Source organism: Podarcis pityusensis, assembly GCF_964106645.2.
Source record: "Podarcis pityusensis genome assembly, chromosome: Z".
Lineage (NCBI taxonomy): Eukaryota > Metazoa > Chordata > Lepidosauria > Squamata > Lacertidae > Podarcis > Podarcis pityusensis.
Window position 1 is genome coordinate 21,278,692 of NC_138044.1, and position 13,450 is coordinate 21,292,141.

The window sequence follows — 13,450 nt, forward strand, 5'->3', positions numbered from 1 at the left end:
ATTTTTGGTTTTGGAAACAATAAAAGTTCTAAAAACAAAAACAAAACAGGGTTTGGCAGCAACATGGGGGGTGGGGAGGTGAGGCACAAGGAGTTCTGCAAGGGCCCTGGCGGAGGTCAGGTGTCAGGAGGCACCTTCGGATGAGCAGAGAGAGTCCAAATAAGGAGAAAGAATGGAGGGGGGAAGGAGCTCCCAGTAAGAAGTCCATAGCCGGCTGGGACCAGCATCTCCCTCAACCACCTACCAGCCTGGCCCCTGAGCTTAAAAAGAAGCTCATGGCGTCACTATTACTGAGGAAAGTTCCCAGGTAGGCTCCTTTCTTCAGCGCCTGTTCTTGTGGTTCCCTGCCATCTGCACGAGGCAGGGGAGAGCTGAGGTGGCAGAGCAACAAGGAATAATGCAGCAGGAATAATGAGAAAATCAATGACCAGCTTCACAGTTTTCCCCACATCGTAATTTTTTACGTAGTTCACACACACATTGTGATTCAGGATATATTGCCATGTCAGCTATTATGAAACCATTACCACGATGTGAAGTTCAAACTGGTTTTGGACAATGTATTAATACATCGCCCAGCCCTAGTGCAGAGTGCCTTCTACCAGCTCTGCTTGGTGGCCCAACTGCACCCCTGTCTGGACAAAGTTAGCCTAACTTATGTTGCCTATGCCTCTAGGTTAGACTACTGCAATGCATTATACTTAGGGCTGCATCTGGAGATGGTTCAAAAATTTCAGCTGGTGCAGAATCTGGTGGCCAGGTTGCTCACTACAACAAGATGGTTTGAGAATATTACACTGATCCTGGTCCGACTGCACTGGCTGCCAGTCAGTTTCCGGGCCCAATACAAAGTGCTGGTTTTGACCTATAAAGCCTTAAATGGCTGCAATACCCCACAGACTACCTCTCCTCATATGAACCGACCCAGACTCTACAATCGTCATCTGAGGCCCTTCCTCATGTGCCTCCTCCACAAGAGGCCTGGGGGGTGACAACACGCGTATGGGTCTTTTCTGTGGTGGTTCCACAGAATGCTCTCCCCATGGAGGCTTGCCTGGCACCTTCCTTACACATATTCAAGCAGAAAACAGAGGCAGTAAAACCTGGCATAGTTACTGTGGTAAAAGTTCCAAAATTATTCATATAGGAACACAAGAATGGCTTGTAAGAGTCATGCAGTCTGAACTGTAGCAACCAGCTCAAAACTGAGCTTCTCTGGTAGCAATAGGCTTGATTACCCTTTTCCCAAGGTGAGAGTGAGTGAACCAGCTAAGCCTGGCAGGAAGCTAACTCTATAGAATTAACCCCTTAATGCATTAATTAGACTTAAGCATGTTGGTTACAAGATAGCGTTGCCATATTTCAAACAGGGAAAATCTGGACAGAAAAGTTATTGAGCTTTTTTGGGCAAAATTGCATTTACTATTTTTGTGGCTTTTGAGCTTTTTGAATGGAAAATCAGCAAAAACTGCACCGTCGACATGACCTGCTATACAACCGGATTTCCCCCAGCATTTTATTGATTCCCACCCAGATGCTGCTAGAGGCAGCAGTATTCCCGATATGTTGGGGAAAATCCGGATGTATGGCAATGCCAGATGAGGCTCGTTATCCCACAGATTGAAGAAATGTACTTTTGGTACATATTAATGAAATTCTATCAATCCAGAATTATAAAACGGACTCTATGGCAACAGAGCAACCTCTTAGGATGCAGTAAATAGCACTTAAATTGGCCAGCAAAGGAGCTTTTTTTGGCCAAATAACATTGCAAAAATTAGAGTGTGCATTAGATTTGATTGCACCAGCAAATACCGTATTTTTCTGTGTATAAGACAATGCTTTTTGCTAAAAAAATTAGGCAAAAATTGGGTGTCATCTTAAACACGGATAGTGAATGCAAAGGGGGGATGTGCGATTAATGGCAGCAGCAAGCAGGAGATTGGCAGCAGTGATTGAGTGGGTGATTGGTGGCTGCTGGCGATTAGCTGTAGCTGCAGCAATTGGGCAGGGGATTGGCGGCTGCGGCAAGGGGGCGGGTGGGCTGTCGGTGGCGGCAAGCAGGCAGACCATTGGCGGCTGTGGCGAGGTGTGTGGTCGGCAGTAGCTGTGGCAAGTGATCAGCAGTAGCGGGCTCCCCCCCCCCAAAAAAAGAGCTAAACAAGTTAATTTCTTAATTTGGGGTTTAAAAAAATAGGGGGTGTATTATACATGGAGGCGTCTTTTGCACAGAAAAATACAGTACATTTTTGTTTCATGGTTTTCAAAATTGAGGTATGAGTTAGATTTGATATCGCGTAAATATGGTAGTGGTGATGTGTTTTCTTAAAACAAACAAGCAAACAAACTCCCACTACCAAGCAGCAGGTGGCGCTGTTTAACCACATCATTGCACTTTTGTTGTTGGAAATATTTGTTTTTTCTTTTTAATTTTTTTAAATTCATTTTCCCTTTTCATTCATTACATACATCTCATATTCATAACTTTTACTATACATTCCTTTCTCCCTCCCCTCCTGGGCTTCCCCCAACTTCCGCTTCTGATTTGTTTCTTCTTTCACCTTTTTTGCTACCTCCTAACTCTCATCTTCTGAGAACAATGGGAGATGCAATCCAGTCCTGCTCACCCAATTAGAAAATGATAACACATTAAAATTAAAAACAGTAACAGTTAAGTAGCGCAATAAAAGTTAAAAACAGTAGCAAATAATTATACAGAATCCAATTAAAACTATTTGGCTTCATTAATTCAACGAAGTTGATAAACCTGATCTACTGATACCAGCTTTTCGAAGACTGATAGCAATTTACACCTCCAGCACCACCCCCTTGCATGTTAAGTGTCCCCAAGGTAATCCCATTGCCCCCAGTGGGCACCACCACCCACTTTGGGAAGCATTGCTCCAAAGGATTTGAGGTTTATAGATTATAGAACTGTAGAGTTGTAAGGACCCCAAGTATTGTATATTCTACTCCAACCCTCTGCAATGCAGGAATCTCAATTAAAGCATCGATGACCGATGGCCTTCCAACCTCTGCTTTAAAATCTCCAAAGAGAGATATATTGGACAAACAGGCCAAACCTTACGCCAAAGAATAAACGGACATAAATCTGACATCAAGAATCACAAAACAGAGAAACCAGTAGGAGAACACTTCAATCTCCCAGGACATTCTATACAAGATCTCAAAGTAGCTGTTTTACTACAAAGGAATTTCAGAAATAGACTGGAAAGAGAAGCTGCTGAATTACAACTCATTACCAAACTTAAAACAATGGAGAGACCTGGTCTGAACAGAGACATCGGATTCTTATCTCATTATACATGACTAAGCCATTTCTCACCTTCTCACCCCTTGCCTTTTCCTGTAAGACCTATTACAGTCGTTAAGAGTCGTCAACAGGCTCATCTCAGCTATCTGCCAATCTCCGATTCCCACCACCCTTCTAAGTAATACCCCTCCCCACCTTCTCAATATATAGAAGGATCTGGCAACTTCTGTTTCAGTGTATCTGAAGAAGTGTGCATGCACACAAAAGCTTATACCAAGAACTAACTTAGTTGGTCTTTAAGGTGCTACAGGAAGGAATTTTTTTATTTCAAAGAAGGAGAGTCCACCAACCCCTGAGGGACTCTGCTCCACGGTCAGAAACTCTTATTGTCATAAAGTTCTTCCTTGAACATATTGGTTTGGGTCCTACCCACCAGAACAGGACAAAACAAGCATGCTCCATCTTCTACTTTCCTTACATCCAAGAAGCTGGCTGTCATCCTCTTGGTCTCCCCTTCCCGAGGGTAAACATACTCAACTCCCTCAACCATTCCTCATAAGGCTTAGTTTCCTGACCCTTGATCATCTTGGTCACCCTTCTCTGCGCACATCCCCCGCTTGTCAATATTCTTCTTGAGCTAAGGTGCCCAGGTGGCTCCAGCAGCTCCCTTCTCCTTCATGTCTCTTGGTCCTACATTCACTGTGAGATAGCACTCTGGGCATCCCTATCAAAATGCCCTCACAAACGCCCCAGTTTACAAGTCCTGGCCACAAGCTCCCAGAGGTTGCAATCGGCTCATTAGAACTGCTCCTAGCAGCTAACTCCTCCCGCAACTCACTTCCTCCTCATAGTGTGGAGGTACAGTGTCAGCATCTGAAATAGATACTTTGTGGTGAAGGAAAAGCAATACTAATAATATTAGTAATCTGCCTTATCCAAAGTCAGACCTCTAGTCCATCTAGCTTACTATTATCTGCACTGACTGGCAGCAGTTCTCCAGGGTTTCAGGTGTGGGGGCACACACACATTCCCAGCCCTACCTGGGACCTTATGCAAGCAAAGCAGATGCTCTGCTACTAAGCTACAGCCCCGATTCCCCTGCAGTATGGATGGGATGCTTCAGCCCATATAGGGGAAGTACTAACAAACCTGGTACACTATGCTTGAATAAGGCATATGTTAGGGACGCAGGTGGCACTGTGGGTTAAACCACACAGCCTAGGACTTGCCGACCAGAAGGTGGGCGGTTCGAATCCCCGTGACGGGGTGAGCTCCCGTTGCTCGGTCCCTGCTGCTGCCAACCTAGCAGTTCGAAAGCACATCAAAGTGCAAGTAGATAAATAGGTACTGCTCTGGCGGGAAGGTAAACGGCGTTTCTGTGTGCTGCTCTGGTTCGCCAGAAGCGGCTTAGTCATGCTGGCCACATGACCCAGAAGCTGTATGCTGGCTCCCTTGGCCAATAAAGCGAGATGAGCGCTGCAACCCCAGAGTTGGTCACGACTGGACCTAATGGTCAGGGGTCCCTTTACCTTTACCTTTTATGGTATTACATACTTCCCAGAGGTTTGGCTCAATACTGAAGCACTGAACCAGGAAGGCTAAGGGCGCCTCTACACACTCATTTTTGGTTGCTCATTTCTTTCATTTTGCAGGTGCTAAGTCAACCAGCAGATTGTGTACAGGATTTCTCTAGAATTCTTATGTTCCAGTGCCATGGCTTTATTACAGGAAAAAGTTGTGCCAGAGTAAGGAAGATGCCCACATCAACTCCAACAAAGATTGTTTTTATTTTGTGTTCACACAGGTGGGGTGAAGTGGACCTAGATGAAGACGTCAGCAGGAACAAGCTAAAACACACATTTGATTACAATGACAAGGAAGAAAGGGGAGAGAGTCTCTCGAAATTACACCCATTTCGTGGAAATTTATGGAAGTGGAAATTCAAAATGTTTATTTACTTATATTTATATTTAATTAAATTTCTATACTACTCTTCCTCTGAAGATCACAGGGCAATTTAAAAACAATATAAAAATGCTTTGTGTTAGCATTAGAGTCCCCAATCAGGTGCAGTGGTACCTCGGGTTACATATGCTTCAGGTTACATACACTTCAGGTTACAGACTCTGCAAACCTAGAAATAGTACCTCAGGTTAAGAACTTGGCTTCAGGATGAGAACAGAAATCACGTGGCAGCCGCGTGGCAGCAGTGGGAGGCCCCATTAGCTAAAGTGGTGCTTCAGGTTAAGAACAGTTTCAGGTTAAGAACGGACCTCTGGAACAAAATAAGTACGTAACCAGAGGTACCACTGTACTAATGATAGCATTCAAAAATGCAGTTTGGCTGTAGGGACTTTCTCCCCCTCCCCCCAAAAAATCCATATTTCCCCTGTGTTATACTTGACACTTAATCTGGTATACCTCAGGTTTGGCCAGACTACAGAAAATGTACTTAATGGAAAAAATTACAGGCACACCTTGTGGTAATTGACATAAAAGCTAATTAGGTATGTTAAGACCACTCAAAATCAACTGTGGAAATAATGCTGCATTTTCCAGCTATAGAACTTTCATTCAAGCAGCACATTAGACTCTCCTGACTGGAGGGTCTAGAACAGGAGTCAGCAAGGTTTATCTTGCCTGGGCCAGATCGGTCCCGTGGAGATCCCTCCATGGGCCGGATTGCGCGTGTGCGTGACTGCGCACACCCATGATTTCCGGCATCTGTGCATGCGCAGATGCAATTTCTGGCACCGCAGAAGCGAGTCCCCGCGCCGGGCATCTTGGTTCAGGGGCGGCTTCTGGGCCGGTCAAACAACCTCTGCGGGCCACTTCCAGCCCATGGGCCTTAGGTTGGTGACCCCTGGTCTAGAAGAAGGGAGAGCAGCTGGCTGGGAGGGAGGGAGAGTGAACCTCTCTTTTGTGATGTGATTATCGCCGTTCCACATATCCTTGGAAATAGACATTACGTTTACATGAATAATGATTTTTCAGCTCTGGGGCATCTCACTTTACATTTGGAGGTTGTGTTATAAGGAAAATTGGGGTTGGCCTTTACAGCCAAAATCTCCATCAAGTGACCCAGTATCCTCTAAGTCCATGATCGGTCAGAGAAGAATGGGTGGAGGCAGAAACCGGTAGAGGAAAGCAAGGGATATCTTTATTTTCTGTTGCAACAGAGTTCCCTCTCCCCTTGCAAGAAGGTGAGGACCTGGGACAAAGGTGTGTAACAACTTCAGAATTTCCCCAACCCCTTAGCCAAAGACCACCCACAAGCATCCTACAAGCCTCACAAAAGAAGCAATTTACAACAGAAATTTGAGACTCTGACTTGTCTCCTGTCTGTCAGGATACCTAATAATGCTTGCTGATTGCCTTTTCCTGGCAACTGGGGCCATTATGTATTCTGAAATTGTAAATACCTTAGTTCTTGAATCCATTGTTACAAAGCTACCCTTATTCATACACAGAACATGCCCTTTTGACAATTCTGCTCTGCTTTTAACAGATACTTGCCAGATCTTTGTGTGAGAAGTTTATCTATTTACAGGATTCAAAAGATTGCACATGAAAAGAACCATTAGAAAAGGTTTTACCAAGATACTTTCTTCCTCTGCAGATAAGATATTTGGGGTCTTTAAGAGAGTCAAGATGACTTCCAGATTGCTCTGTGATCTCAAATAGAGTGTATTCCTCCCCCCCAAAATATTTCCTAATTTTTAAGGGTGAAGGATTGGTTTTCTGTGGAGTTTGTGTCCACTATGTGTGCTTAAAATCCGTTTAACAGTTGGCCAGCGTGGTTCTCTCTTCAAAGGCCCTACTTCGTTGTTCACTGAAAAGCTTTCCAGAAATAAAACAATTAACCTCTTGTTCCGCTGCTACCCAAACCAAAATGATGCCAAAGTGGGTCTGAATCTATTCTTCAAGTAATCCCTGCTTTTCCTCCTCTCTCCCTTGTTTCCTGTTATCTCTTCCACAGTCCCAGTTTCGAATCTCAGGGCAGGATTCTGCACTTCCTGCCAAGGTTATTCTGAAAAGAGTCTTCTAGTGTCTGAGGGTGCCACAGAAAGCTATTTTTACCTCTTCAACACACTTTATATTTTCAAAGGAGATCATTTCCTGGTCTTCTTGACCGTTTCCTGCGCCAGAGTCCTTCCATGCTGAGCCCTGACGGAAAGAGATGCTACAAATCAAAGCATCATTGCTCCTCTGTAAATAATGGCTTTAGCCAAGGATGGGGAACCTTTGGCCAACCAGCAATTGCTGGCCACCAGGCTTTCCAAGGCATGAGGCAAATATCTACAACACCTAGCGTAGGTATTTACAAAGGTATTCAAAAACTCATTTATTACCCCCTCCCTCACTTTCAAAGCCAATACATCCCAGTTTCTTCAACAACCAATTGCTGTTTCAACAGTTGTGACAGGGAGCAATAGGACAGCCCTGTGCAGGGCCAGCCTGAAACATTTTGGCACCTGAGGAAAACTGCAAAATGGTGGTCCCCCTGGGACAACGGAGGAGTGAAGATCTAAATTGGCAAAAAGGGGGAGAATCAAATCAACCGGGTTGAAGTGGGAATCAAAGGCTGTTGCGGGGGTGAAAGGGGCCCACCCTGAATCATGCCGGTTGGGTGCCCAGCCCAGAAGACCCTAGAAGGCAGCCCTATTCTCCTAGAGAATGTGCAACATAAGCAAAAATATGTACATGATTGCATCTTGTTATGTTTCTATGCCTCAAAATTTAAGCATCTGATTTTAAAAAATGAATGATCGGGATGAGATGACAGCTTTATTTATGTGTTGCTCCCACTGATCAGCATTGGCCAGGTAAAGAATGGGCAGGCACAGACACTGGCTGTCAATAAGTGCTTTAAAAAACAGGACATCCCCCTTCCAGAATGTGCCTGTTTAGCAGTGAATATAGGAAACCATGACTACAGCTCCCTCACAGAAATTAAATATTAATGCATCTTCAAGCAACTTATGGCAGTGGCACCATGAAAAATATCAGACATACGTCTGATATTTCCTGGACATAGCTGGAATATGGTAGTTGAAAACAGTATCCGGGCAGAAATCGCTTGAGAGTCTGGGAAAATCCAGGCATATGGCATCCCATGTCAGAAGTCTAGATTTTGGTGAATTTCCTTAAAAATAGCACAAAAACTCAAATTTTGGGCAAAACTAAAACAAAACAAACCTCGAACAACTTTGGCAGCAACAACTTTTGTGTCCAGATTTTCACTTTTTGCAGTGCTTTTTTCCCCTAAAAACATTTTTAGGGGTACTCTCATTTTGACTCAATAAAATCACAATTTTATAGTTCAAACTGGCAAAAATAAATACAGTAAATGGACAAAAGTACAAAGATTCACAAAATGTTTAGGGGTATAAGTACCCCTGCGGCCCCCCCAGAAAAAAGCACTGACTTTTTGAAATATGACAACCCTAAAATAAACCCTTACTAAAGACACATGAGTTTCTTTTTAGACCAGTGATTCCCAAAGTGAGTGGTACTGCCCTGGGTGCAGTAGGATTACATACTACCACCCCCTGCTAAGAGACAAGGCGGTGGCAGGGACAGTGGAGGGACGTTGGGGCAGTTGGGAGTCGTTGGGGGTGCAAATGATTATCAGACCTTGAAATCCTGGTATCACTGGTTGAAGTTTACCAGTTTTGTTGACTTAAACTAAATAGTTTTATTTTGATTTTGAATAAACATGCAATTCTGCTACTCTGAATAATTCTTTTTATAGAGTAGAGTGTACTGTGTGTGGGTTTATGGAACCAAGGGGGGGGGTGCCCCAAAAGTTTGGAACCACTGTTCTAGGCTGCTTTTCCTGCCCGGCCTTTTGTTTTCTTGATAAATCAGGACCTGTCAAAGAAATGGTTTTAAATTTCATAGTGATAATGAAATCCTTTTTGTAAACCCCTTCACCACAGACCAGACGAAAGCTGCATCAATTCATAATGGAAAATCTGGGTCCTCACCTTTCTCTCTGCAGCCCACTCAGTGACTTATACACAACCCAATATGCTTGACCGGGGGGGGGGGCAGGTAAGCTCCTCTCCTCATAATCACAGATCACAGTGCACACACACCATCAGAATAGCAATGCCCTTCAACTTTGAGGTGGCCCAGCTCCCTCAAATATTTTATTATCAGGGAGGTGGACCCCTTAGCCCCTAGGAGTTGGCTCTATGATGCTTGATAATATTCTCTCAACAGACGCTATTTCTCTCAGCCAGTTAGTTCCCATTACACTCCTTCCAGCACCTTTCGTATTTCCATTTTTTATTTTGATTATGGCTATTTTATCTGAGAGTGGTGTTGTTCCATTTCCTCAAGTCTCTCTTCATTTGTCGCCACAGGGGCTCGTAATTGCAGAGGTATCATTTGCTGAGGTTTCTGGTTATTTGAACCCCTAGGTACCTGAATTTTTTTAATATAACTTTTTATTAGAAATTTAAACAAAACATATTATCCAAAAACAAGTCATTCTTAGTTTTTTAACCATTTCCCTCCCTCCCCCCACCCTCCCATACAAGACTCACCCCCCCACCCCACCCGACCTCCCTCAGTTCCAATCTTTGGTTTCTCTGTGAATGCTATTCTCTGCATGTTACAAAGTTGTATAGATCCTTAAATTATCTAACTGATTATTATCAATAAAGAGTTTGTAAATGTTTATTCAAAACCTGCCAAGGAGTCCAATTCACTTTGTTGCGTCTTCAAATACTTTGTAAAGGGTTCCCATTCATCTTTGAAGTCACAGTTATCCTTGTCCTGTAGCTTATATGTCAATTTTGCCAGTTCTGCATAGTCCATCAATTTTTCTTGCCATGATTCTTTAGTTGGGGTTTCTTCAGTCTTCCATCCTTGTGCTATTAGAAATCTCGCAGCCGTTGTCGCATACATGAAGATGTTTTTCAACTTTTTTGGCAGGTCTTTCCCTACAATCCCTAACAAAAATGCTTCAGGTTTTTAAACAAATGTTAAGTGGAACATTTTCTTCAATTCATTGTATATCATTTCCCAAAATTTTTAAATTACATTACAATCCCACCACATATGATAAAATGTCCCCTCCTTTTCTTTACACTTCCAACATATATTTGAACTAGTTTTGTACATTTTCCCTAACTGCACTGGTGTTGTGTACAATCTGTACATCATCTTCATGTAATTCTTCTTCAGTAGGGAACAATCTGTAAATTTTAAATCAGTTTTCCATAACTTTTCCCAATCTTCCATCATAATATTATGGTTTACATCTTGTGCCCATTTAATCATGACTGATTTTACCTCTTCATCTTTCGTCTCCCATTCTAACAGTATGCTGTATGCCGCCTTCAATAATTTCACTTTCCCTTCAATCACTTCCGTTTGGAACCTAGATCTTGTATAGCTAAATCCTTTTTTACTGTCTTCTTTATACATTTTGTATACAGTGGTACCTCGAGTTACATACACTTCAGGTTACAGACTCCGCTAACCCAGAAATAGTACCTTGGGTTAAGAACTTTGCTTCAGGGTGAGAACAGAAATTGTGCTCTGGCGGCATGGCAGCAGCAGGAGGCCCATTAGCTAAAGTGGTGCTTCAGGTTAAGAACAGTTTCAGGTTAAGAATGGACCTCTGGAACGAATTAAGTAAATGATCTTTGATCTCATCATAATCTCTTAATTTCCATTTTCCATCATGATCCTTTAATAGATCAACATATGTGAGCCATTTTCCTTTCTTTCCGAGTGGTTTGAGCAGTAATGCTTCATATGGTGAAAGCCACCAAGGGGTCTTTTGTTCCAATAAATCTTTATATCTCTCCCATACTCTCATTAATGATTTCCTAATTATATGGTTATAAAAACTTCTGTGGACCTTTCAGTTCCCATACCATAGATATGCGTGCCAGCCAAATCTATTGTCGTGTCCTTCTAATTCTAATACCTCTTGCTTATCCAACCTCATCTAGTCCCTGACCCATACCAGACAAGCAGATTCGTAATACAATTTAAGGTCTGGGAGGGCAAACCCGCCTCTATCTTTTATATCTGTAAGTATTTTATGTTTTATCTTTGGCCTTTTGCTCTGCCCCCCCCCCCCGATAAAATTTGAGATCTCTTTCTGTCATTTTTTAAAATATTCATCTTTCAGGATGACTGGTATTGATTGAAAAAGAAATAGCATTTTTGGCAACACATTCATGTTAATCGCTGATATTTTGCCTAGCAGTGAGAGATTCATTCTGCTCCGAATTTCTAGATTTCTTTTTACCTCAAGCCAAATTTTTTCATAGTTATTTTTAAATAGGTTTATATTTCTTGATGTTAACCAAATCCCTAAATACTTAACCTTTTTATGGACTTCAATCTCAATGTTTTGTTCTAACTCCGCCAAGGTATCTGAATTTAGTGAAGCAGAGTTTTATCTTTGTGATGTTGGTGAATTCCTTTTGAGTATGCAAGACGTGTATGTGTGTTGTTATGTATTGAAGTTCTCACCCTGGCCACCAGGAGTATCGTGCATATAGTTTTCACTCAGGTCCACGTCAGTTATTTTAGGCGGGAAATCCTGGGTTGTTGTTGCTACAATGTTGACAGCCGGCTGCCTATAAAAGCAGGCCAGCTGAGCTGTTGCTGTTCAGTTCTGTTCTGGCCTCTGAATAAACAAGAGCTGTTTGAAGAATCGCTGTGTCGTCTGATATGTTCACCCACAACTTAACATGTGTGTGTTTTGAAGCACATAGCCTCAGATTTTGCAAAGTTTACTTGTAGGCCTGACAACATTGTGAATATGTTGAGTTATTTAGTTAGGGTGGTTGCTGTGTTTATGGGATCTGGTGTTTGTTATTTTAATAAATTTTATTTTTTGCATTTTCTATTTTACCTAAATGAGTTAAAAACATAAATATATAATTCCCATTGACTTCCCTCCCCACCCTTGTGGATCTTAATATAATGTTTCCCCCCTCTGCATCTCTTTCATAACTCTATTCTTATAAATCCTTTTCAATCCTGTTCAAATTTTTACTACAGGTTTTCTGTCAATTCTACCAATGTACAGTATATATCTGTTTACTATAGTTTTTCCAATAAATTATAAACTTTCCCCAATCTTGATTAAAGACCTCCTCTTCTTGTTTTCAGTTTCTTCCTATGCCATCCCTGCATAGTTCATCAGTTTTGCATGCTATTCTTCTTTGGTCAGAGTTGTACCATCTTTCCATTTCTGGGCTAAGAGAGTCCGTGAAGCAGTGGTCACATGCATAAATAGTTTTGTCTGGTCCTTCGGGATCTCTGGTCCCATAATACCTAAAAGAAAAGCTTCTGGTTTCTTAGGAAAAGTTATTTTCAGCATTCCCCCCCCCCCCATTCATTATGGGGTCTGGTGTTGTGAACATCAGGTCATCTGCGATGAGCCCTAGTTTATAGGTTTTGATTGATTGATTGATTGAATGTTAGTGACTACCATTTACCCCACCAGGCCCTGCCATGCCTTACTGTCAACCTATCTGCTGATGGGGGGCCTATTTCACAGCTGCCCCCTCTCTGGGTCACCTTGGCTCTTCTTGGGGTGTGTAGGGTTGCCATCTGTCCTGTACAATACAGGCTTGTCCCATACAGTCATACCTCATGTTACGTTTGCTTCATGATATGTTTTTTTCAGGCTGTGTCCCGTGGCGACCCAGAAGTACCAGAAAGGGTTACTTCCGGGTTTCACTGCTCACACATGCGCAGAAGCATCAAATCACGCCGTGCACCTGCGCAGATATGGCGCTCAGGTTGCGGGCTTTTCATGTTGCAAATGGGCCTCTAGAACAGATCCTGTTCGCAACCAGAGGTTACCACTGTATTTAAATGTAAAATGCTGCATCCTGTATTAATACAGTTTTGTCTTGTATTTCAGGCCTTTCTCTCCCCGCACCCCCGCCAAATTAGGGGTCCTCTCCAAATGCATGTGTTTGAAAAGGTGTGTGAAAGGTCATGCATTTAAGCTCTGGGTAGCCAAGGGCAGACAGATTTACAAATTCATGCGTATGTGTGTGTGCGCGTGCGCGAGTGACACAATTCAGAGAGGACCTCCTTTTAGGCTGCAATAAATCGTCATGGGTCGCTTTGAAGTCACTTCAGCACCAAAAACCGTCTACCAACCGCCCCGCTTTTTGCAGGAACGAA